At 43.5% G+C, this 23,038-nt stretch overlaps 1 long non-coding RNA gene across 2 annotated transcripts in view; it reads right to left on the reverse strand.

Annotated features, from left to right (window-relative positions):
* LOC140468530 (uncharacterized) overlaps window positions 1–23,038 on the reverse strand; it is a 26,964-nt gene continuing 3,926 nt past the window's right edge. The window contains exons 2-4 of one of the 2 annotated variants that reach the window (XR_011955677.1): window positions 6,718–6,834; window positions 3,331–3,498; window positions 1–3,217 (exon numbers count right to left, since the gene is read on the reverse strand). This is a non-coding gene — a long non-coding RNA (uncharacterized lncRNA). Of the gene's footprint in view, window positions 3,218–3,330; window positions 3,499–6,708; window positions 6,835–23,038 lie in introns of both variants that reach the window. The other variant, XR_011955678.1, reaches the window with a different exon arrangement.

Here is a 23,038-nt window from a genome sequence, read left to right on the forward strand (position 1 = left end):
TATGTTTGTAATGAAGGCACATGGCGTGCTTGCCTTTATTGGTCAGGGAATTGAGTACAAGAGTCAGAATGTTATGATATAGAGTTCTCAAGTCATTGAGTCATACAGGACCGAGGCAGGCCCAAACTGTTCCAAGCCAATCAAAATGCCCATTCACGTTAATCTCATTTCCCTGAACTTGGCCCACATCCTTCTAAAATTTTCAGTTCCATATATTTGACCAAATGCCTTTTAAATGCTGTTAGTATACCCGCCTCACCCCTTCCACTGGCAGCTCATTTAATATACAGACTAACCACTGTGTAACCAAAGTTTCTCCTCAAGATCTCTTATTATTTCCCCTCTAAACTTAAACTGGTGCCCTCTAGTCCTCGATTCCCTAACCCTGGGAAAAATTCTGAGTACATTCACCCTGTCCATGCCTCTCATGATACTGTTCACTTTGATAAAAAAATTTATCTGTTACAGCTTTATAAACCTTTTGTTAGGTCACGCTTAAGAGTATTGTGTTCAATTCTGGCCGCCACTTTAAATGAAACACAGAGGCTTTGGAAGGATGCAGAAGAGGTTTACCAGGATGCTGCCTGGATTAAAGGGTATGAGCTATAAGGAGAGTTTAGAACAACTCGGGTTGTTTTTTTGGATATTTAAGGAAGAGAGGACTATCGACCAAGGGCAGGTGGAAGGAATTAATTAGGTCTGTCGTCATGTTTGGTGCCACATTGTGGGCTGAAGGGCCTATGGTCGGTATTGTGGTGCAGTGGTTAGCCCTGCTGCCTCACAGCGCCAGGGACCCAGGTTCGATTCCCGCCTCAGTCAACTGTCTGTGTGGAGTTTGCACATTTCGCCCCGTGCCTGCATGGTTTTCCTTCGGGTGCTCCAGTTTCCTCCCACAGTCCAAAAACGTGCAGGTTAGGTGAATTGACCATACTAAATTAGCTCTAATGTTAGGTGAAGGGGTAAATGTAGAGGAATGGGTCTGGGAGGGTTGGTGTGGACTTGTTGGGCCGAAGGGCCTGTTTCCACACTGTAAGTAATCTAATTATCCAATCTTTCCTGTGCTGTACAGTTCTATGTTCAGTGTCCAGAGTGAGGCTGTGCAATTGTCTTCACTCAAGTCCTAGCCTCCAAGCTCGGCAGCCTGCTGACTGTCTTCACTTCCATCGTCCTACCCTTAACTCAAACTCCACTTGCTACATTTCCTGATAACAAAGCCTGATTGACATCTAGTTTGCACTTCAGTTCGCATGTGCTTTTGCCTGCTTACATCATTAACCTCATTCTTGCCACCTATGGGATAATTCCTCGAAGGCTGGTACCCTGTCACCAACTACCCCTTTATTTACAAGGACATAGTACGTGACATTGACCCAGTTAGATCAGAGCCAATACCTGGAGTGAGCAGAACCCCCAACACTCTTGTTTATATCTGTCAGCCAGGTCTCCCTGATCGGAACAGGTTAACAGTCCCAATCAGGGAACTCAATCACGACACTACTCACATCCCAGTTGGTATTCTAATCCCTCACCAGTTGGCACCCTACATATCTGGCACTTTGGCACCTAACCACCTGGCACCTGATTAACCTGGGGCCCTATATCATGACCCACATGGCACCTTGCTGTTATAGCACTGTCAAATCACACTTGCTTTATGCATTATAAGAACAGTTCTAGCCAGGAAAGGTCTGTCAGGATGGAAGTAGGGTTCCACACTGCTGAGGGTAACATGGAACAGAGCCTCCTCTAAGAAATGCAGAGCTCTCTTCTCTCATGAGAAGGAAAAGGGCTCGAGAGCAATCCTACTCACTGGAAAACCCGTCTCAGTGTTTTGTTGGTAAAAGGCGGTAATGAAGGAAAAGCTACATCTCACAGAATAACTTTATTAAAAAGTGTAGTGCATTGTTCTGTCTTTTGAAAATACTTCAAAATTATTCTTTTAACTTTGTTTCCTTTTTTTTTAATGCTAAGACAGACGGTAATATTTAACTTTAAATTTGTGCTTAATTATTCCACTTTGTACCTCTGATTTTATACCAAGGTACCTTTGTAGATAGGATGGTGCCATTGTACAGTTTTCACTGTACTCAAGTACAGAAGTACATGAGTACACATGACAATAAAATTTAATTCCAATTATCAAGAAATTAACATTTTATTCTTAAAAATAGATTCCACTGCATAATAACCCTCAGAGGAAAGTGGTTATTTTGCTGCTTGTTCAGAGTACTGCAACTAATGTAATTAGTGATTCAACCAGATTTATTGTCTCACTGGACATTTAGCTTCCAAATAAAATGAGACTGTGTTGACAATGTTAATGTATTGCGGTGGTCATTGACTCCATAGGAACAGACAGCCCTGACTGGGACAGAATAAAATACTTAGCAATCTTATAGCTAGCACTTATTTACTACCCAATACTTGCAGCTGTTGGCATTATTGATAAGTTGTCAAATCCAGTTATGTTTAAGTAAATGCAATTTAACTCAACTCCCTCATTCTTTCTTGAAATCTGACATACTTTCCCTGGCTTTGGTTCTGTCCAATTTATGTGTTCGTATTGGTTTCACAAGTACTTCAGTTTTATTGTTACCTCCTTCCATCTGCTGAAGCAGGTTGATTTATAAATGTTTTACAGAGTATTTAGTTCCAATAGAGAGCAGGCTGAGTCAGTATTTATTCCCCATCCAGAGTTACACTACAGAAGTTGGTGGTGAGCTGCCTTCTCAAACCATTGCAGACCATTTGGTCTAAGAGCACCCGCACAGAGTCATAGCGCATGGAAACAGACCCTTTGGCCAATGCATCCATGCTGACCAGGTTTCCTAAACTGAACTAGTCCCATTTCCCTCTATTTGAACAATATGCCCCTGAACCTTTCCTCTCCCTGTCCAAATGTCTTTTAACTGATCCAGCAACACTGGAGGAACAGTGATATGTTTCCAAGCCAGAAAGGTGAGTGTCCTGAAGGGAACTTGCAAGTGGTGTCATTCCCATCCATCTGCTGCTTCTGGTCAGTAGTGGCTGTGAGGGTGAGAGGGAGCTGTCTGAGGGACCGCGGTGAGCTGCTGAAATATGCCTTGCATATGGTACACCCTGCTGTTACTGAGTGACTGTGGGGGAGCGGAACAGACTGAAGGGTTGTGGATGTGGTGACAATCAAGTGGACTGATAAATCTTGGAATGAAGGTAAACCACTGCACATGCTGGATATCTGCAATAAACAAAGAAAATGTTGCATGAACTCAGCAAATCTGGCAGTTTCTGCGGAGAAAGAAAATAAATTTAAAGGTTTTGAGTCTGATGTGACTCTACATCAAAACTTGCCATGATCCCGGATTATATTTAGCTTCTTGAATGTCGTTGGAGGTGCACCTATCCAGGCAAGTTGGGAGTATTCCCGCACACTTCTGACTTGGGCCTTGGGGATGATGGGACAGGCTTCATAAGGTCTGGAGGTGAGTTTGGTTGAAACAAATATCTGCAGCTGTGTTACTATGGTACAAAACAAATTCAAATTTGGCCATTCGGTTTAAATTATGCCCCAGATACCAAAATCCAATCGAATTGGAATTTTACTGTGTGAGATGACATCAAAGCAATGAAATGATCCGATATTTTGGGTACAAACCTGGACATTTTGAACAGTTCAGGGGAGAACAGCAAAGACCTGCCAAGCACCAACACAACCAGCAGAATAGCTCTCTGAAAGGAACCTTACCATAAGACATTTGTGCAACAGAACACCAAAGGTGACCTAGAGAAATCTGCAGAGAAAGTTCTACATCTGAAATCAACAACTGGCTTTGAAATTGATTTGGCATAAATTTACGAGGGAATTTATTGCATTGTAGAGTGTAAGGTAGAAATAGGTTTCAGAGAAAGCCGCTATAAATATTTATTATTTAAAGTTCTGTTTTGTACCTAAAGAATAAAATTGTTAATTTGTAAAAATAGTGATATTTGTGATGGTTCTTTGCCCTTCGAAATTTAGCAGATTACAGTACGAGGTGAGCTTTTCTCTGTGTGGGTTTAAATTAGCAGAGAGTTTTACCGCATAGCATAACATTTTGGGGGCTCTTCGCTGGATATTTAACAGTTTGAGTCTCACATTTGTGATTTGGACAGGGTAAGGCAGATCCAGTCTGAGGTTTGGACAAATTTGAGTAGATTTGTTTCCACGAAAAGCCCAGCAGATTGAAACACTTGCAGGTTACTGTCCTAGATCTTTAAACAAAATGTAGATGAGACAATTTGTTTAATGTCGGTGACTTGTGGTTGGGAAAATTAAAAGTAAGAGAATTGGCTCCTCAAATTGTGAAAGAGGTTCTGGGGTTTGAAGATGATTCCCAAATTTGCCAAGAAAGTATAGAAACAAAAGAAAAGACCAAACTCTGGAATTTGGTTGAACCAACGAGGAAAGTAAAGTGGGAATTTTCAGGTCAGCACTCAAACACTTAGGTGTGTCAGACAAACAGACAAGTGCAGCAAAGTTAGAAAAACTTAAATTACAATTAAGGAAAATTGAGTGAGAAGATGAACAGAGAGAGAGAGAGAGAGAGAGAGGAGAGAAGAGAGAGAGACAACACAAAAAAAAGGTTCTTAGTTGAGCAAAGAGAGAGAGAAGAAAGGCAGAGTGAAAGAGAGAAGAGAGAAATAGAAAACAAAAAGAGAGAATGTTCTTAGCTGAGCAAAAAGAGACATAATTTGAACTTGAGAAGTTGCGACTTTGTCATCAAAGTTAAGTTAACAGGATAGAGATTAAAAGAGAAGGTAGTGATAGATACAAATATGACAAATCTCATGTACAGAATGTAAACAGACCGTTCAGTGCAACTTCTCCATGCCGACCAGTTATCCGAACCCAATCCAGTCCCACCTGCCGGCAAGCGGTCCATATCCCTCCAAACCCTTCCTAATCATGGACCCATCCAGATGCCTTTTAAATGTTGCAATTGTACCAGCCTCCACCACTTCCTCTGGCAGCTCATTCCATACACGTACCACCCTCTGCGTGAAAAAGTTGCCCCTTAGGTCTCTTTTATATCTTTCCGCTCTCACCCTAAACCTATGCCCTCTAGTTCTGTACTCCCCGACCCCAGGGAAAAGACTTTGTCTGTTTACCCTATCCATGCTCCACATAATTTTGTAAACCTCGATAAGGTCACCCCTCAGCCTCCGACACTCCAGGGAAAACAGCCCCAGCCTGTTCAGCCTCTCCCTGTAGCTCAAGTCCTCCAACCCTGGCAACATCCTTGTAAATCTTTTCTGAACCCTTTCAAGTTTCACAACATCTTTCCGATAGAAAGGAGACCAGAACTGCACGTAATATTTCAACAGTGCCCTAACCAATATCCTATACAGCCGCAACATGACCTCCCAACTGCTGTACTCAATACTCTGACCAATAAAGGAAAGCATACCAAACGCCTTCATCACTATCCTATCTATCTGCGACTCTACTTTCAAGGAGCTACGAAACTGCACTCCAAGGTCTCTGTTCAGCAACAATCCCTAGGACCTTACTATTAAGTGTATACGTCCTGCTAAGATTTGGGGGTCTATAATATAATCCCAAACATGTGAACATCCCTTTCTTATTTCTCAGTTCCACCCAAATAACTTCACTGGATGTATTTCCGGGAATATCCTCCCTCAGTACATCTGTAATGCTACCCCTAATCAAAAATCCCATACCTTCTCCTCTCTTGCCTCACTTTCTATCCTTCCTATAGCATTAGTATCCTTGAACAGTAAGCCACCAATCCAGCCCATCCCTGAGCCACGTTTCTGTAATTGCTATGATATCCCAGTCCCATGTTCCAAACCATGCCCTGAGTTCATCTGCCTTCCCTGTTAGGCCTCTTGCATGGAAATAAATGCAGTTTAAATTTATCAGTCCTACCTTGTTCTCTGCTTTGTCCCTGCCTGTCCTGACTGTTTGACTCGCGTCTGTTCTCAATTATACCAGTCTCAAACTGATCTCTTCCCTCACTATCTCCCTGAGTGCCCCCCCCTCCCCTTACTAGTTTAAATCCTCCTGAGCAGTTCTAGCAAATCTCTCTGCCAGTATATTAGTCCCCTTCCAATTTAGGTGCAATCTGTCCTTCTTGTACAGGTCACTTCTACCACAAAAGAGATTCCAATGATCTAAAAATGTGAATCCTTCTCCCATACACCAGCACCTCAGCCATGCATTCATCTGCTCTATCCCCCTATTCCTGCCCTCACTAGCTCGTAGCACTAGGAGTAATCCAGATATTGCTACTCTTGAGGACCTCCTTTTTTTAAAAAATGCCTGCCTAACTTTCTGTAATCTCCCTTCAGAATCTCAACTTTTTCCCTTACTATGTCGTTGGTTCCAATGTGTACAATAATCTCTTGCTGGCCCCTCTCCTCCTGGAGGACATTCTGCACCCTCTCGGAGACATCCTTGATCCTGGCACCAGGGAAGCAACACACCATTCTGATTTTCTGTTGCTGGCCACAGAAACGTGTCTGTACCTCGGACTAGAGAGTTCCCTAACACAATTGATCTCTTGGACTCCGACATACCCCTCCTCGCATTACAGCCAGTCTCAATACCAGAAACTTGGCTGTTCGTGCTATGTTCCCCTGAGAATCCATCACCCCCTACATTGTCCAAAACAGCATACTTGTTTGAAATGGAGATAGCCACAGAAGACTGTTGCACTAATTGCCTACCTCTCTTACCTTTCCTGGAGTTAACCCATCTCTGGGACTGTATCTGCGACTTTTCCCCCTTCTTATAACTGCTATCCATCACATCCCCTTGCTCTGATAGTGTCTGGTCCTGGAAGGGTAATGGACCTGCAACAGAAAGACGAGACAATAAAAGATATACATGTTGTTCTGTACCCCAAAAAGGAGGCAGATGTTATTCTTGAGGGTTATTATCATGGAGAGAAAGCACTGAAGAAGCAGATGTTAGTTACTGCCCCATAGAATGAGGAATCAAATCCAGATGTTGTGGATTTTGAAGTGCCTCAAAAAAATGCTAAACAATGATTTTGTTATGGCCAAAATTGTTAAACAATGAAGAATTCCTTGAAGAGTGTGAAAGGTTAGCAAACAATCCATCTCAGGAGCAAAGAACACCATTGAGAGGTTTGCTACTGCAGTATGAAGACACATGAAGGAATCAAATGTGACTAATGCTATTGTACATGAAGTAGACGTAGGGAATATTGCTCCAATAAAATAACACCCTCATTGGCTGAAGCCAGACATGTCCAGAGGTAGGCGGAGGCCATGATCAACGAGGATATCATCGAACTGAGCCACAGCGAGTGGAGTTCACTATTGATCTCAGTTCCCAAAACCTGATGGGACTCAACGATTTTGTGTGGATTATCCGAAGGTCAATGCCATAACAAAATCGGACTCATATTGAAAACTGAGATTGGAGGACTGGATCGAGAAAGTTGGACAAGTCAGTTACATCACTAAGTTGGACTTATTGTGTGGTTATTGGCAGTTACCTTGATCAGAGCCGGCAAAATAAATTTCTGCATTTGTAACCCTAAAATGGACTATATCAATTCAAAATGATGTTCTTTGGAATGAAGAACACACCATGAATAGAGTTGTGGTGGGGTTAATAAACTGTGCAGTCTAGTTAGATGATGTAGTGATCTTTGGTAAGTCCTGGAAAGATCACAGTTAGCAGAGCTCTTTAAATGACTAAGAGAGGCAAAACTGGTGATAAACTTACACAAAACTACATTTTCTAAAGCAGAGGTGACATTCTCGGGACATAATATCGGTCATGAAGATTAACTCTCTGAAGCACAAAGACAAAGGCCATCTAGGGATTTCCACGACCAACCTCAAGTAAAGAGGTGCTTCAATTTGGGGACGAAGGAGATGTTATCTGAAGTTTGTTCCAAACTTCAGCAGTGTAGTGGCACCACTACAGGTTTGCTGAAGAAGAACACAAAATTTCGGTGGACAATACAATGCCAGGAGGAATTTACCATTTAAAAGCAATATTAACTTCCACCCCAAGTTTACCTACACCAAACTTTTCAAGAAAATTGAAAGTTGCCATCAATGCTAATGACATAGGGTATAGAACTATACAGTTACAGGAAGATGATAATCACATGGAACGAGCAGAAAACTAGCCACCAGGATACATGAACATCAACTAGCCACAAAAAGACATGACCCTCTCTCACTACTATCGTTACGTACAGATGAGATAGGACACCACTTCGACCGGTACAACACTTCCATCTTAGGACAAGCCAAACAGAGACACGTGCGAGAATTCCAAGAAGCACAGCATTCCAATCGGAACTTTATCAACAAACAGATTGACTTGGATCCAATTTACCATCCACTGAGAAAAAAAGAACAGGAAATGACACCTCCACAGGTAGTGACATCAACCACCCAAGGAGACCTAAACATGTAAATAAACAGCGGGCCATACCACCAGTGCTTCACCAGAGGCTCACTGATGGTGTTACATAGTATGGTGGTGAAATGTCTGAAAACAAATCTTCCAACTCAGCGAGCAAACTTACATGCTGATGAGATTGGTATTTACTCAATGTTACATATATGTGGGAAGAAGTTACGATGAACTTAGATTAAAGTTATATGAATGTCATAGTAAATGTGGCTAAGCAATTGAAAATAAAAGAAGTCATCTTTCCATTGTGATGGTTCATTTTTTTCTTAAGGGGGGAGGTGTTCTGAAAGTGTAGGTGTATGTTGTACCTTTAAGAGTGTGCTGAAAAATATTAAAATGCAACATTTGGTTGAAACACAGAGCTGAAGCTGCGATACCATAGTTCAAAACAAATTCAAATTTGGCCAATCAGTTTAAATTATGCCCCAGAATTTGAATTTTACTGTTTTGGATGATATCAAACCAATGAAATGATCCAATGTTTTGGGTATAAAATGGGAAATTTTGAACAGTTCAGGGGAGAACAGCAAAGAGCTGCCAAGCATTAATGTATCAGCTTTTGGAAAGGTACCTGTCCATAAGAAATTTGTGTAGCAGAACACCGAAGCTGACAGAACGTTCGACATCCGAAGACGACAACTGGGTTTGAAATTGATTTGCCATAAATTTACGTGTATTGTAGAGTGGGAGCGAGAAATAAGACTAAGAGAAAGGAGTTATAAATAGTTGTTTAATGTTCTGTTTTGGAAAAATTGTTAGATTTTTCTTTCAATAGTGACATTTGGGATTGTTCTTTGTCACTCAAAATGTAACAGATTACAGTGTGAGGTGAGCTTTTGTGTGTGTCGGGTTTAAATTAAGAGGGGTTTACCCTGTATCATAACACAGACCCCATTCTCCTGGTTTCTCCCCATAATCCTTGAAAAGCTTTCTCATCAACAAACAAACATTGGTGGTGGAGCAGACGGTAAAGAAAGCTACTGAAGATTTCAGAGGACTCTTGATCAATTGGGCCAATGGAACAAGGAATGGCAGACAGAATTTAATTTGGATAAATGGGTTGCATTTTGCTGGGATGAACAATGGCAGGACTTATACAGTTAATGGAAGGGCCCTTGGTAGTGTAGCCCTCATTCCTGATGAAGGGCTCATGCTCAAAACTTCGACTCTTCTGCTCTTCGGATGCTGCGTTTTCCCAGCACCACACTTTTTGACTCTGGGTAGATTAGATTAGATTTCCTACAGAATGGAAACAGGCCCTTCAGCCCAACAAGTCCACAGTGACCCTCCTAACAGTAACCCACCCAGACCAGTTTCCCTACATTTACCCCAACTAACGCACCTACCACTATGGACAATTTGGCACGGCCAATTCACTTGACCTGTGCATCTTTGAACTGTGGGAGGAAACCGGAGCACCCGGAGGACACCCATGCAGATATGGGGAGAATGTGCAAACTCCACACAGATAGCTGCCCGAGGCAGGAATTGAACCCAGAGCCCTGGCACTGCGAGGCAGCAGTGCTAACCACTGAGCCACCATGCCATAGTGTTGTCAATCTGAGAGACCTCAAGGTTCAAATATATAGCTTTTTGCAACTTGTGCCACAGGTACACAGGGAGGTAAAGCAACCATTTAGCATGCTTGCCTTAATAGCTCAGATCATGGAGTCCAGGATTTGGGAGTCTGCATTGTGCTTGTATAGGTCATCGGTGAGGCCACTTTTGGAGTACCCTGTACAGGTCTAGTCATCCTTGCACAGAAGGCCTCTATTATTAAATTGGAGACGGTTCCGAAAAGATATACCAGGATGTTGCCAGGACTGAAGGGTTTGAGTTATAAGGATAGGCTAGGTAGTCAGGATGGCAAGTGGTGTATAGGGTAATGTAACAGCACAGAGACTGTTGCCCCCTATTACCACCAGCTGTTTTAGTTTTGCCAGGATGGGTTCTTTTTTTGTGTCCACAGTCAGATATTGTCAGCAATGACTGGAATGGTGACCAGAAAGATTAAAACCAGAATGGATGCTTCCAGAGAAGGCACCACCAATGGTGCATCTGTCAGTGAAAGGTGGCTCAAGACACCCACATTTGCCACTTGCCCTGTTGGGTGGTGTTCCAACTTGTAATTGTACGCACTGAGAATAATGGCCGGCCGCTGAATTCAACCAGAAGCTATTGGGGGATACGGTCTTATCTTCTTTAAGGAGCCCGAGGGATGGGTCTGTTGTGATCTGTTACTATGTCAAATTCTTTGGACCGAAGGGTCTGTCACCATACTGTACATCTCTGACTGACCTGGTGGAACTTTCTCATGCCAAAGATGACCTCCAAACCTCCCCCCTCTACCTCAGAGTAACTGCGTTCAGCATCAGCTGATACCTGGGAAGGGTACATTACCAGGCTCTCCTCTCTGTTAGGCCAGCAGTGAGCCCACATTAACTTTACCCGGATACTGTACGGGGAGGCATCACATGTCAGCATCACCCCTTGCTTTGGATTGTAGTGGGCTAACACCCTAGGTGACAATAGCTGGGTTTTTTTTCCACTTCCCTAAAGTGTCAGGGGTTTTACTTTAAGTTTTTCAGTAAGATCAGTTATGTAGAAGCTGTTTCTTTCCCCTTTCTCAATTACAGCTAAAAACGAGGGGTTCTCTACCTGCTGCTAGGATCGCGTTGAGACAACCTGTTTTACTGAATTTGCCTTTTCCCATGGGCGTGTTTATGGAATGTTGCAATATCAGAATAGTTACTGTTTACTATGTAGTTAAATATTCTATTATTCTGTTAAGTTTTCCGATTGAGTGAAGTCATTCTAACTTCTTCATTCTTCTGTTTTGATTTAACTATTGCGCATGAATGAAATGTTTTGCTTCAAATCTGTTAGTTTGGTCAATCAAATTGCATCTGAAGTGCAATACATGTATCTTCCATCTGCCTTTAAAATAAAGGTTAGGATCTAGGCTTGCTTCTTCATATATTTTGAGGAAGGTTTGGTCTACTCCATAACATTGTTCTTTCAAAGTACCACATTTACCGAATTCCAGAATGATTCTCATATGCTTCTATGCTTCCTGATCTCCTGCCTCTCCCTTCCCTGATTGACAGTCCCTGTAGATGAGCATAAGTGAGAACTTGTGCGCCTCCATTCAGAGACAGGTCAGTCCAACAACCTAAACATCATAGTCAGCCATCACAGATCCCCTTCAGAAAGCAGATATTGTCATGGCCGCTCATGTGTAATGTTCCTGATTGGGTCCATTGCTCTGAATTACCATGTCCTTATTACCACTTCAATTTTTGTTTCTCCATTGCCAGTTTAATGAGCATGAAAATTCTACAGAATCTGTCTGTCACCATAACATACTTGCATTAAAATATTTGATTCGTAACAGTTTTTACTCATCATTTATTTGTTCATTTATTGGTTTGTCCACTGGTTCACAACATATGTTTATTTCATTCTGGTTTGCTTGAGTCAATAATTCTATTGTAAATTTTCACCACGTATTGTGTAATTGAGTTAATGTATTAACCTGAGGCAATTGGTCTGATTTCGTAAACAAGTTAATCTGATGTTTTTGCTGTGACTCCAGTCATGAAGTAGTATACATTTCTTTATTTTGCTTAGTTAATTTAGTTGGAATTGTCATCCTGAATCGAGGCAATTGTGGGCTCTCCAATGCGTCACTTGCTATTTGTTGGCAATGTCTACAGCAGATCTGCTTCTCGTCATCATTAATGTCCTACTGGACTGAATTAGCAACCTTTCTCTCCCAGTTACTTTCTTATCCATCACTCTTGTGTGTGCCTCGAGAGTTGTTTTCAATGCTGCAGCCCTGGACTGTTCAGTTTGGTTCACAGTTGCTTTCATATTTGATTGGTTTGTAGCAGTTTGTTGCCACAAGCTAACAGCAAGATATTGTAATACGAGGACTGCATTTGTTGCTATAGTAACAGTGAGTGTGGTCTGCTGTTTGCAGTCAATTGTTTGGTATTTTGCTATTACTCCTTTAGTTGTTATTGACATTGTACCTGGTTTTGCATCACAACATCAGACTCTGATACATTATTTTGGAAAGTGTATCTCAGGATTAATGTTGTAATGATATCATTCCTTCCAATTGTATTGATTTTGATATTCAATGCACTGACTGTCAAGCATATTATAAGAGCCAACCGCATCTACTGTCACCTCCAGATCCACAGAAATGAACAGAATAATACTGATGTAGAAGTGGTAAACCAGAGAAAATCGATGATATTCCTCTTTGCACTGTCTGTCAATTTTCTGCTGTGATAGCCACTATTTGTCGTATGTGCTGTAATCTGACGAGAAGTTAACCATAATTATAAAGACAAGACTCTCAATAGTCCAACATTTGTCTTTCAAGAAATTGAATTCATGCTCCAGCATCGGAGTTCGTGCACCAACATCTGCATATACACTCTAACACAAGCTAAATTCACAGAGGAGTTAATCAATGCAGTAAAATATCCATTACTCGAATTGTTAAATTGTGCAAATAAGCATACTGGTCTGACCTCCATTTGAAGATGTATTTCTAGTCTTACAACAGAATCTCCAGGTCGAAAGAGCTTGTGGAATTTTCCTGGCTGCATTAACTGAAAGGGAGTCCACTTCCTCAGAACTGGAAAAAATGACTCTCAGCTATGCAGATCGGAAATAATCAGTTGTGCAAAAAATTAACGAACTGAACTCAGAATAATACTTCACAGCGATCGAGTATCTGTAAAGGACATTGCTGGTCAAAGGCAGACTCTTTGCTCTTCTGGTTGCTAATATATTTCTAAAATTTGCTGTATCTCATTAATAAGGTTATGTTCTTGTGCTAAAAGGACAGTGGCAGCCTCACATGAAGATGTTCTACGGCAGCCAAATACAAAATAAAAAACTTAAAATATTTGAGACTGTTGTCAAGCTGGAATCTGATTTGAATGGTACCCTTAACAGCTGGGACCATAACATACAATATTTAAAACGGTCTTCTACATTCAGTCCTTGACACTATTTCCTAAAACCAACTTGACCATTTGTTCCATTGTTGCGTACCATTTTCCACCATCCATAACTGAAACTACCACTTTGTCAATCTGCCTGCCTTCTTAAGAGTCATTGAGACAGAAACAGACCCTCCGTCCAACTCCTGTACGCTATCCAGATAGCCTGAATCAATCCAGTCCTAGTTTCTCGCACTTGGCCCATACCCTTCTAAACCCTTCCTTTTCATACACCGTCCAGATGCCTTTTAAATGCTGTAATTGTATCAGCCTCTGCCACTTCCTCTGTCAGCTCATTCCATACATGCACAACACTCTGCATGAAATAGTTGTCCCTTAGGTCCTTTTTGATTTTTTTCTTTCACACTAAACCTCTACCCTCCACTTCTTGACTCCCCCACCCGAGGGAAAAGACCTTATCGATTTACTCTATTCATGCCCCTCAAGATTTTATAAATGTCTATAAGGTCGCCCCTCAGCCTCTGATGCTCCAGGGAAACAGCCCCAGCCTATTCTGCCTCTCCCTGTGTTGCAAACCCTCCAAACCTGACAGCATCATTATAAATCTTTTCTGAACCCTTTCAAGTTCCACAACATCCTTCCTGTCTGTGGGAGATCAGAATTGCAAATAGTATTCCAAAAATCATCTAACCTATGTCCTGTACTCGATGCTCTGTCCAATGAAGGAAACTACACCAATGCCTTCTTCACTGTCCCATCTACCTGCAACCCCACATTCAAGGATCCATGAACTTGCACTCCAAGGTCTCTGTGTTCATCAACACCCCAAGAATCTGACTAGTAAGTGTGTAAATTCTGCCCTGATTCGTCTTTCCAAACTGCAACATTTATCTGAATTAAACTCCATCTGCCGCTCCTCAGCCCATTGGCCCATCTGATCAAGATCCTGTTGTACGCGGAGGTAACCTTCTTCACTGTCCACTACACCTCCAATTTTAGGGTCATCTGCAAACTTACTAACTATACCTGTTGTGTTCACATCCCAAATCATTTACATAACTGACAAAAGGCAGTAGATCCAGCACCGATCCTTGGGACACACCACTGGTCACAGGCCTCCATCTGAAAATCAACCCTCCATCACACTCTGTCTTCTATCATGACAATTCTGTATCCAACTGGCTCGTTCTCCCTGAATTCCATGCGATCTAACCAGTCTACCATGAGGAACCTGGTCGAACACCTTACTGAATTCCACATATGTCACATCCACCTCTCTGCCCTCATCCTCTTTGTTCATCCTTCAAAAACTCAATCAAGTTTGTGAGACATGATTTCCCATATAGAAAGCCATGTTGACTATCCATGATCAGTTCTTGCCTTTCCAAGTACGTGTAAATCCTGTCCCTCAGGTTTCCCTCTCACAACTTGCCCACCACTGATGTCAGGATCACTGGTCTATATTATCCTGGCTTTCCTTCAATTGTTCGGCAACCTCCAGTCTTGCAGGGTGACTATCGCTGATAAAAAAATCTCAGCTAGTGGCCCAGCAATCACTTCCCTTGCGTGCCACAGACTTGCAGGGTACACCTGATCAGGTCCCAGAGATTATCCACCATTATGCATTTTAAGACATCCAGCACCTCCTCTTCTGTAACATGGACATTTTGCATGATGTCACCAACTGCAAACTTATTAACCATACCTCTCGTGTTCACATCCCAAATCATTTACATAACTGACAAAAGGCAGTAGATCCAGCACCGATCCTTGTGACACACCACTGGTCACAGGCCTCCAGTCTGAAAATCAACCCTCCAGCACCCTCTCTATCTTCTACCATCATGACATTTTACTGTCCTCTACAGTAAACACTGATGCAAAATACTCATTTAGTATCTCCCTCATCTCTTGCGGTTCCATACGTTGGCTCCCTCACCCACGCACTCACTCCCACACCCACACACACAACTCACCCACACAAGATTCTCACCCTAGGTACCCTTTTATCCTTAAATGTATTTATGGAATCCCTTTGGATTCTCGTATTTGGCAAAGCTATCTCATGTTCTCTTTCTTCCCCTTCTGATTTCCCTCTACTGCATTTGTACACTTCTAAGGATTCACTCTGTCTGTTCCTGGCATATGCTTCCTTCTATTTCTCAACAAGAACCTCAATTTCTCCAAGTCATTCATCATTCCCGACACCTACCAGCCTAGCCTTTCACCATAACAGGAATATCCTGTCTCTGGACTCTGTTTTCTCATTTTTGAAGGCTTCCCATTTTCTAGCTGTCCCGTGACCTGCAAACATCCGCCCCCAATCAACTTCGAAAGTTTTTAGATTAGATAACCTACAGTGTGGAAACAGGCCCTTCAGCCCAACGCGTCCACACCGACCCTCCAAAGAGTAACCTACCCAGACCCACTTCCATCTGACTAAAGCGCCTGACACTACGGGCAGTTTAGCATGGCCAATTCACCTAACCTGCGTATCTTTGGACTTTGGGAGGAAACCGGAGCAAACCCACGCAGACATGGGGAGAATGTGCAAACACCACACAGACAGTCCCCCCCCAAGGCTGGAATTGAACCCGGGACCCTGGTACTGTGAGGCAGCAGTGCTAACCACTGAGCCACCGTGCTGCGAGTTCTTGCCTAATAATGTCAAAATTAGTCTTCGTCCAATGTAGAACTTTTCAGATCTGGCCTATCCTTTCTATCGCTATTTTAAAACTAATAGATTTATGGTCGCCGGCACCAAAATGCTTCCCCACTGACACCTCAGTTACTTGCCTTGCCTTATTTGCCAAGAGTTGGTCAAGTTTTGCACCTTCTCCAGTAGGTACATCCACATACTGAATCAGAACATTTTCTTGTACACATTTGACAAATTCCTCTTCATCTGAACCCTTAACACTATATCAGCCCCATTCTGTGTTTGGAAAGTTAAAACCCCCTACTATAACCACCCTATTATTCTTACAGATAAGTGAAATCTTCTTACAGATTTGTTTCCCAATTTCCCACTGATTATTGGGGTGGGGTGTCTACTACATCCCAATAATGGGGGTGGCATGGTGGCCCAGCGGTTAGCACTGCTGCCTCACAGCACCAGGGTCCCAGGTTCGATTCCAGCCTTGGGCAACTGTCTGCGTGGAGTTTGCACATTCTCCCCGTGTCTGTGTGGGTTTCCTCCGGGTGCTCCGGTTTCCTCCCAGAGTCCAAAGATGCGCAGGTTAGGTGAATTGGCCATGCTAAATTGTCCCACAGTGTTAGGTGCATTAGTCAGAGGGAAATGGGTCTGGGTGGATTAGTCTTCAGAGGGTCGATGTGGACTTGTTGGGCCAAAGGGCCTGTAGGGAATCTAATCTATAGCTCTCTGGTCTAGCTGTACGGTGGCACAGTGGTTAGCACTGCTGCCTCACAGTGCTGGAGACCCAGGTTCAATTCCCACCTCAGACGACTCTCTGTGGACTTCCCACATTCTCCCAGTGCGGGTTTCCTCCCACAGTCCAAAAATGTGGAGGTTAGGTGAATTGGCCACGCTAAATTGCCCGTAGTGTTAGGTGAAGGGATAAATGTAGGGGAATGGGTCTGAGTGGGTTGCTCTTCGGTGGGTCTGTGTGGACTTGGGCTGAAGGACCTGTTTCTACATTGTAAGTAATCTAATCTAATTATCCCTCACTTATTTCATTGTTCCATCTGAATATCTACCTGAATGTATTCCCAGGAATATTGAAGCTAAGGGATAGCATCAAGGCTATACTTATCAAAAACTCTTGATAAGGGATAGCATTAAGACTGTATTCTTCCTTCCTCCTCTATTGCTCCCCCCCCCCCCCCCACCCCCACCCCACCAACATCACCCCGCCTTTCTATCCTTCCAATAACATTTGTATCCTGGAACATTAAGCTGCCAGTCCTGTCTATCTCTGAGTCATATTTCTGTAATTGCTATGATATCTCAGTCCCACGTTCCTAACCATGCTGATCTGTTCAGCCTCTTGCATTGAAATAAATGCAGCTTATCAGTCCTACCTCATTCTTTGTGTTTCCCCCACCCCCACCCCCCGTCTTCCCTGACTGTTTGACTTGCTGCTTTTCCCAACTCTACCAGTCTCAGACTGATCTCTTTCCTCAGTATCTCTCTGGGTCCCAGCACACATCTTACGAGTTTAAATCCTCCTGTGCAGCTCGAGCAAATCTCCCTGCCAATATTATTTTTAGCCTTCCAATTGAGGTGCAATCCATCCTTCTTGCCCAGGTCACTTCTACCCCAGTAGAGATTCCAATGATTCAAAACATCTCCCATACACCAGCTCCTCAGCCATGCATTCATCTGCTCTATCCTCCTATTCCTGCCCTCACTAGCTTGTAGCACCAGGAGTAATCCAGATATTACTGCCCTCAAGGATCTCCTATTTAAATTCCTGCCTAACTTTCTTTATTCTTCCTTCAGAATCTCGTCCTTTTCCCTTCCTACATCATTAGATCCAATGTGTACAACAACCTCCTGCTGGTCCCTCTCCCCTTTGAGAACATTCTGCACCCTCTGTGAGATACCCTTGATCCTGGCACCAGGGAGGCAACACATCATTCGGATTTCTCACTGTCAGCAGCAGAAACATCTGTCTGTGCCTCTGGCTAGAGAGACCTCTATCACAATTGATCACTTGGAACCTGACCTACCCCTCATTAATTAGAGCCAGTCTTGGCACCAGAAACTTGGCTACATTCTGTGCTACATTCTCCTGAGATTCCATCACCCCCTACATTTTCCAAAACAGCATACTTGTTTGAAACTGGGATAGCTACAGGAGACTCCCGCATTACCTGCCTCCCTCTCCTACCTTTCCTGGAGGTAACCCATCTACCTGACTGTATCTGTGTTTTTTTCCCTCCCTTCCTATAACTGCCACCCATCACACCCCCCTTAGATCCCATAAATTCCTCATTGCCTCTAACTGCCGCTCCAACCAATCCCGGCCATCTGATAGAATTCGCAATGAAAGACACTTCCTGCAGAAATAATCATCAGGGACATAGAAACTCTCCCTAATGTCCCATACCTGACAGGAAGAGCACATTACTTTACTAAAGCCATCTTTATCCCTAGCAATCTACAGACCCAGAATACAGCACCATCTTATTTCTTTAAAAAAAACACTGCTCAGGCTAACTTAGTAAACTATGTTTCATATTTTAAAATTTAATTAAGCGACGAATCTCAATAAAATGTAGAGAATTCAAAGAGTCTTTACAAATACATTAAGGACAAAAGGGTAACTAGGGAGAGAATAGGGCCCCTCAAAAATCAGCAGTTCAGGCAGCATCCAACGAGCAGCGAACTCGACGTTTCGGGCAAAAGCCCTTCATCAGGAATAAAGGCCTGATGAAGGGCTTTTGCCCGAAACGTCGATTTTGCTGCTCGTTGGATGCTGCCTGAACTGCTGTGCTCTTCCAGCACCATTAATCCAGTATTTGCTTTCCAGCATCTGCAGTCATTGTTTTTACCCCTCAAAAATCAGCAAGGCGGCCTTTGTGTGAAGCAGCAGAAAATGGGGGAGATACTAAATGAGTATTTTGCATCAGAATTTACTGTGGAAAAGGACATGGAAGATATAGACTGTAGGGAAATAGATAGAGACATCTTACACAATGTCCATATCACAGAGGAGGAAGTGCTGGATGTCTTGAAACAGTTAAAGGTGGATAAATCCCCAGGACCTGATCGGGTGTACCTGAGAACTCTGTGGGAAGCTAGGGAAGTGATTGCTGGGCCTCTTGCTGAGATATTTATATCACAGGTGAGGTGCCAGAAGACTGGAGGTTGGCAAACGTGGTGCCACTGTTTAAGAAGGGCGGTAAAAACAAGCCAGGAACTATAGACCGGTGAGCCTGACCTCAGTGGTGGGCAAGTTGTTGGAGAGAATCCTGAGGGACAGGATGTACATGTATTTGGAAAGGCACACACTGATTCAGGATAGTCATCATGGCTTTGTGCGTGGGAAATCATGTCTCACAAACTTGATTGAGTTTTTTGAAAAAGTAACAAAGAGGATTGATGAGGGCAAAGCAGTAGATGTGATCTATATGGACTTCAGTAAAGCGTTCGACAAGGTTCCCCATGGGAGACTGATTAGCAAGGTTAGATCTCATTGAATACGGGGAGAACTAACCATTTGGATACAGAACTAGCTCAAAGGTAGAAGACAGAGGGTGGTGGTGGAGGGTTGTTTTCCAGACTGGAGGCCTGTGACCAGTGGAGTGCCACAAGGATCGGTGCTGGGTCCTCTACTTTTTGTCATTTACATTAATGATTTGGATGTGAGCATAAGAGGTACAGTTAGTAAGTTTACAGATGACACCAAAATTAGAGGTGTAGTGGACAGCGAAGAGGACTCCATCAGATTACAGCAGGATCTAGACCAGATGGGCCAATGGACTGAGAAGTGGCAGATGGAGTTTAATTCAGATAAATGCGAGGTGCTGCATTTTGGGAAAGCAAATCCTAGCAGGACTTGTACACTTAATGGTAAGGTTCTAGGGAGTGTTGCTGAACAAAGAGACTTTGGAGTGCAGGTTCATAGCTCCTTGAAAGTGGAGTCACAGGTAGATAGGATAGTGAAGGTGGCAATTGGTATGCTTTCCTTTCTTGGTCAGAGTATTGAGTACAGGAGTTGGGAGGTCATGTTACAGCTGTACAGGACATTGGTTAGGCCACTGTTGGAATACTGCATGTAATTCTGGTCTCCTTCCTATTGGAAAGATGTTGTGAAACTTGAAAGGGTTCAGAAAAGATTTACAAGGATGTTGCCAGGGTTGGAGGATTTGAGTTATAGAGAGAGGCTGACAGGCTGGGGCTGTTTTCCCTGGAGCGTCAGAGGCTGAGGGGAGACGTTATAGAGGTTTACAAAATTATGGATAGGATAAATAGACAAAGTCTTTTCCCTGGGGTCGGGGAGTCCTGAACTAAAGGGCATAGGTTTAGGGTGAGAGGGGAAAGATATAAAAGAGACTTAAGGGGCAACGTTTTCACACAGAGGCTGGTATGTGTATGGAATGAGCTGCCAGAGGAAGTGGTGGAGGCTGGTACAATTGCAACATTTAAGAGCCATTTGGATGGGTATATGAATAGGAAGGGTTTGGAGAGACATGGGCCGGGTGCTGGTGGGTGGGAGCACATTGGGTTGGGATATCTGGTCGGCGTGGACGAGTTGGACCGAAGAGTCTGTTTCCATGCTCTACATCTCTTTGACTATATAATCACAAAAGAACCCATTCTACTCACCATTGTAGATTTTCAGCAAGGTTACACTGAAAAACTATGCCCTTTGCTTCTCCCATGCTGTCAGCTCTCCCAAACAAGTCCCTCCAAGGTCAGCCGTCAATTTCGCTGTTTGTTAATTTTCTTTCGACGCACTCAGATGTCCAGAGATACTTGAACTCAAACAGAAAAGGATTCACTCAACAGATTTACTGCTGTTTCAGACATCAGTGTAGCTTTCTGGCTCTGACGATGTGGTCCCCGATTTGCCTGTCTTCCTCCTTTTAAAAGTGATGTTGTTTTGATCTCTTTTCCCTAAAGTTCCAAACCAAAGCAACAGCTTATAAAAGAGTAATTACTGCTCCTGGAATTCGAGGAAATGTCTTCCAACCCAAAATACCTCAAAAAAAAAAGCACTTCTTACAGCCACAAGCTTTTTCCGCCCTCCATCTTGGATTACCCAGAATCCTACTTCTTTTGGTACTGCCTTGCATTCTGTTTTGTTTAAGTTGTTATAAAATGCCCGTTGAGGTTTCAGTTCCTGCCTACAATTGTGACTCCTTATTGTTACTTTCTCCCGCCTGTGTCCGGGCACATTAATTACAACTCACAGTGGGTCGTCACTTACCTCACCGTATCTGAGCAGCTCCTTGAACATTGAGACTCAGCACCGAGATTCACTGTGAAAGAAATACTGAGCACTGACACGAATAATAACAAAAATCCTTGACCACCAACACTCATTGTGCAGGAAATCCTGAACCAGCCAAGATGTGCTGAAGGAAAAGTAAACAAAGTACGTGATTTCCTTTGCTGAGTGGATAAGGACATGGTAAACCCAGCGACTTACTCCCCACTGGCTGTAAAATAAACCATTTGATGACTGGAATGAAACGGAGTGTCAAATGGTTGCCTTCAGTCATTCCTCTCAAAGAAGGGATGTGAGACGTTTGGTGGCTCAGTGGGACATTGAGTAGATGGTCTATAAGATGACAATGCCATAATAAATAAGAACGGGAGGAGGCCCCTTGAGGCTGCTCCACTATTCAACAGGATCATGGCTGGTCCTACAGTCCTCATGTCCACCTTCCTACCCTTTCCCCAGAATTCGTCAATCCCTGACTGATCAGGACTCTGTCTCTGTCTTAAATTCAGGACAATTATACAATAGCTCTCTGTGTCAAGGAGTTCCAAAGTCTCAACGTTTTTTGAGGGCGCCACAATGGCTCAGTGTCTTGTGCTGCTGCCTCACAGCAGCAGGGACCCATGTTAAACTCCAGCCTCGGGTGACGTCAGTGTGGAGTTTGCTCATACTCCCCGTCTGCCCAAGTTTCCTCCGGGTGCTCCAGTTTCCTGCCACCATCCAAAAGATGTGCAGGTCAGAGGAACGCTAAATTTCTCACAGCGTTCAGGGATGTGAAGGTTAGGTGCATTAGTCAGGGGTAAATGTAGAGTAATGGGGGACCGGGGTCTGGGTGGGATATGCTTCAGAGGGTTAGTGTGGACTTGCTGGGCCGAAGGGCCTGTTTCTACACTGTAGGTACTCTATGAATGTAAATTCCTCCTCATCTCAGTCTTAAATTGATGCCCGTTAATCCACTTACTTGCATGGGCACAGCCGCAACACTCTTGAAGCTTAACACCATCCAGGACAAGCAGAATGTGACCATTCCCCCTGCAGCCCACCCACCCTCCTATTTATCTCTCAGACCCCCTGAGCCCCACCCCCAACATTCCTGATGAAGGGCTTATGCCTGAAACGTCGATTCTCCTGCTCCTCAGGTGCTGCCTGACCTGCTGTGCTTTTCCAGCCCCACACTTTTTGTCTCTCACCATCCAGGATAAAGCAGCCTGCTTGATTGCGAACACATCTACGTACATCCAGCCCCTCCAACACTGACACACAGGAACAGCATTGCGTACCAGCTGCAAGAAATTCACTGAAGATCTTCATGCAGCACCTTCCAAACACGTGACCACTTCCATCCAGACAAGGGCAGCAGATACATGGGAACACCACATCCTACACGTTCCCCTCCAAGTCAGTCACCATCTAGACTGGGAAATATATCCCTGTTCCTTCACTGTCGTTGTGCCAGAATTTTGGAATTCCCTCTCCAAGGGCATTGTGGGTCAGCCTGCCAGCACATGGACAACAAGCACAACTCCTCCACCTTCAAGGGGCAACTAGGGACGGATTATCACTGCTGGCCCAGCCCCAATGCCTACATCAATGCATAAAGGAAATAAAGCTGACCTGGTAGTTTGTGCTCATGTAACCAATTGAGAACAGTTGTGGATTGAGATTCGTCCTTTGTGGCACCTGGCAGACTCACTCTGGCA

The sequence above is a fragment of the Chiloscyllium punctatum genome, chromosome 47 (assembly GCF_047496795.1).
Source record: "Chiloscyllium punctatum isolate Juve2018m chromosome 47, sChiPun1.3, whole genome shotgun sequence".
Classification (NCBI taxonomy): domain Eukaryota; kingdom Metazoa; phylum Chordata; class Chondrichthyes; order Orectolobiformes; family Hemiscylliidae; genus Chiloscyllium; species Chiloscyllium punctatum.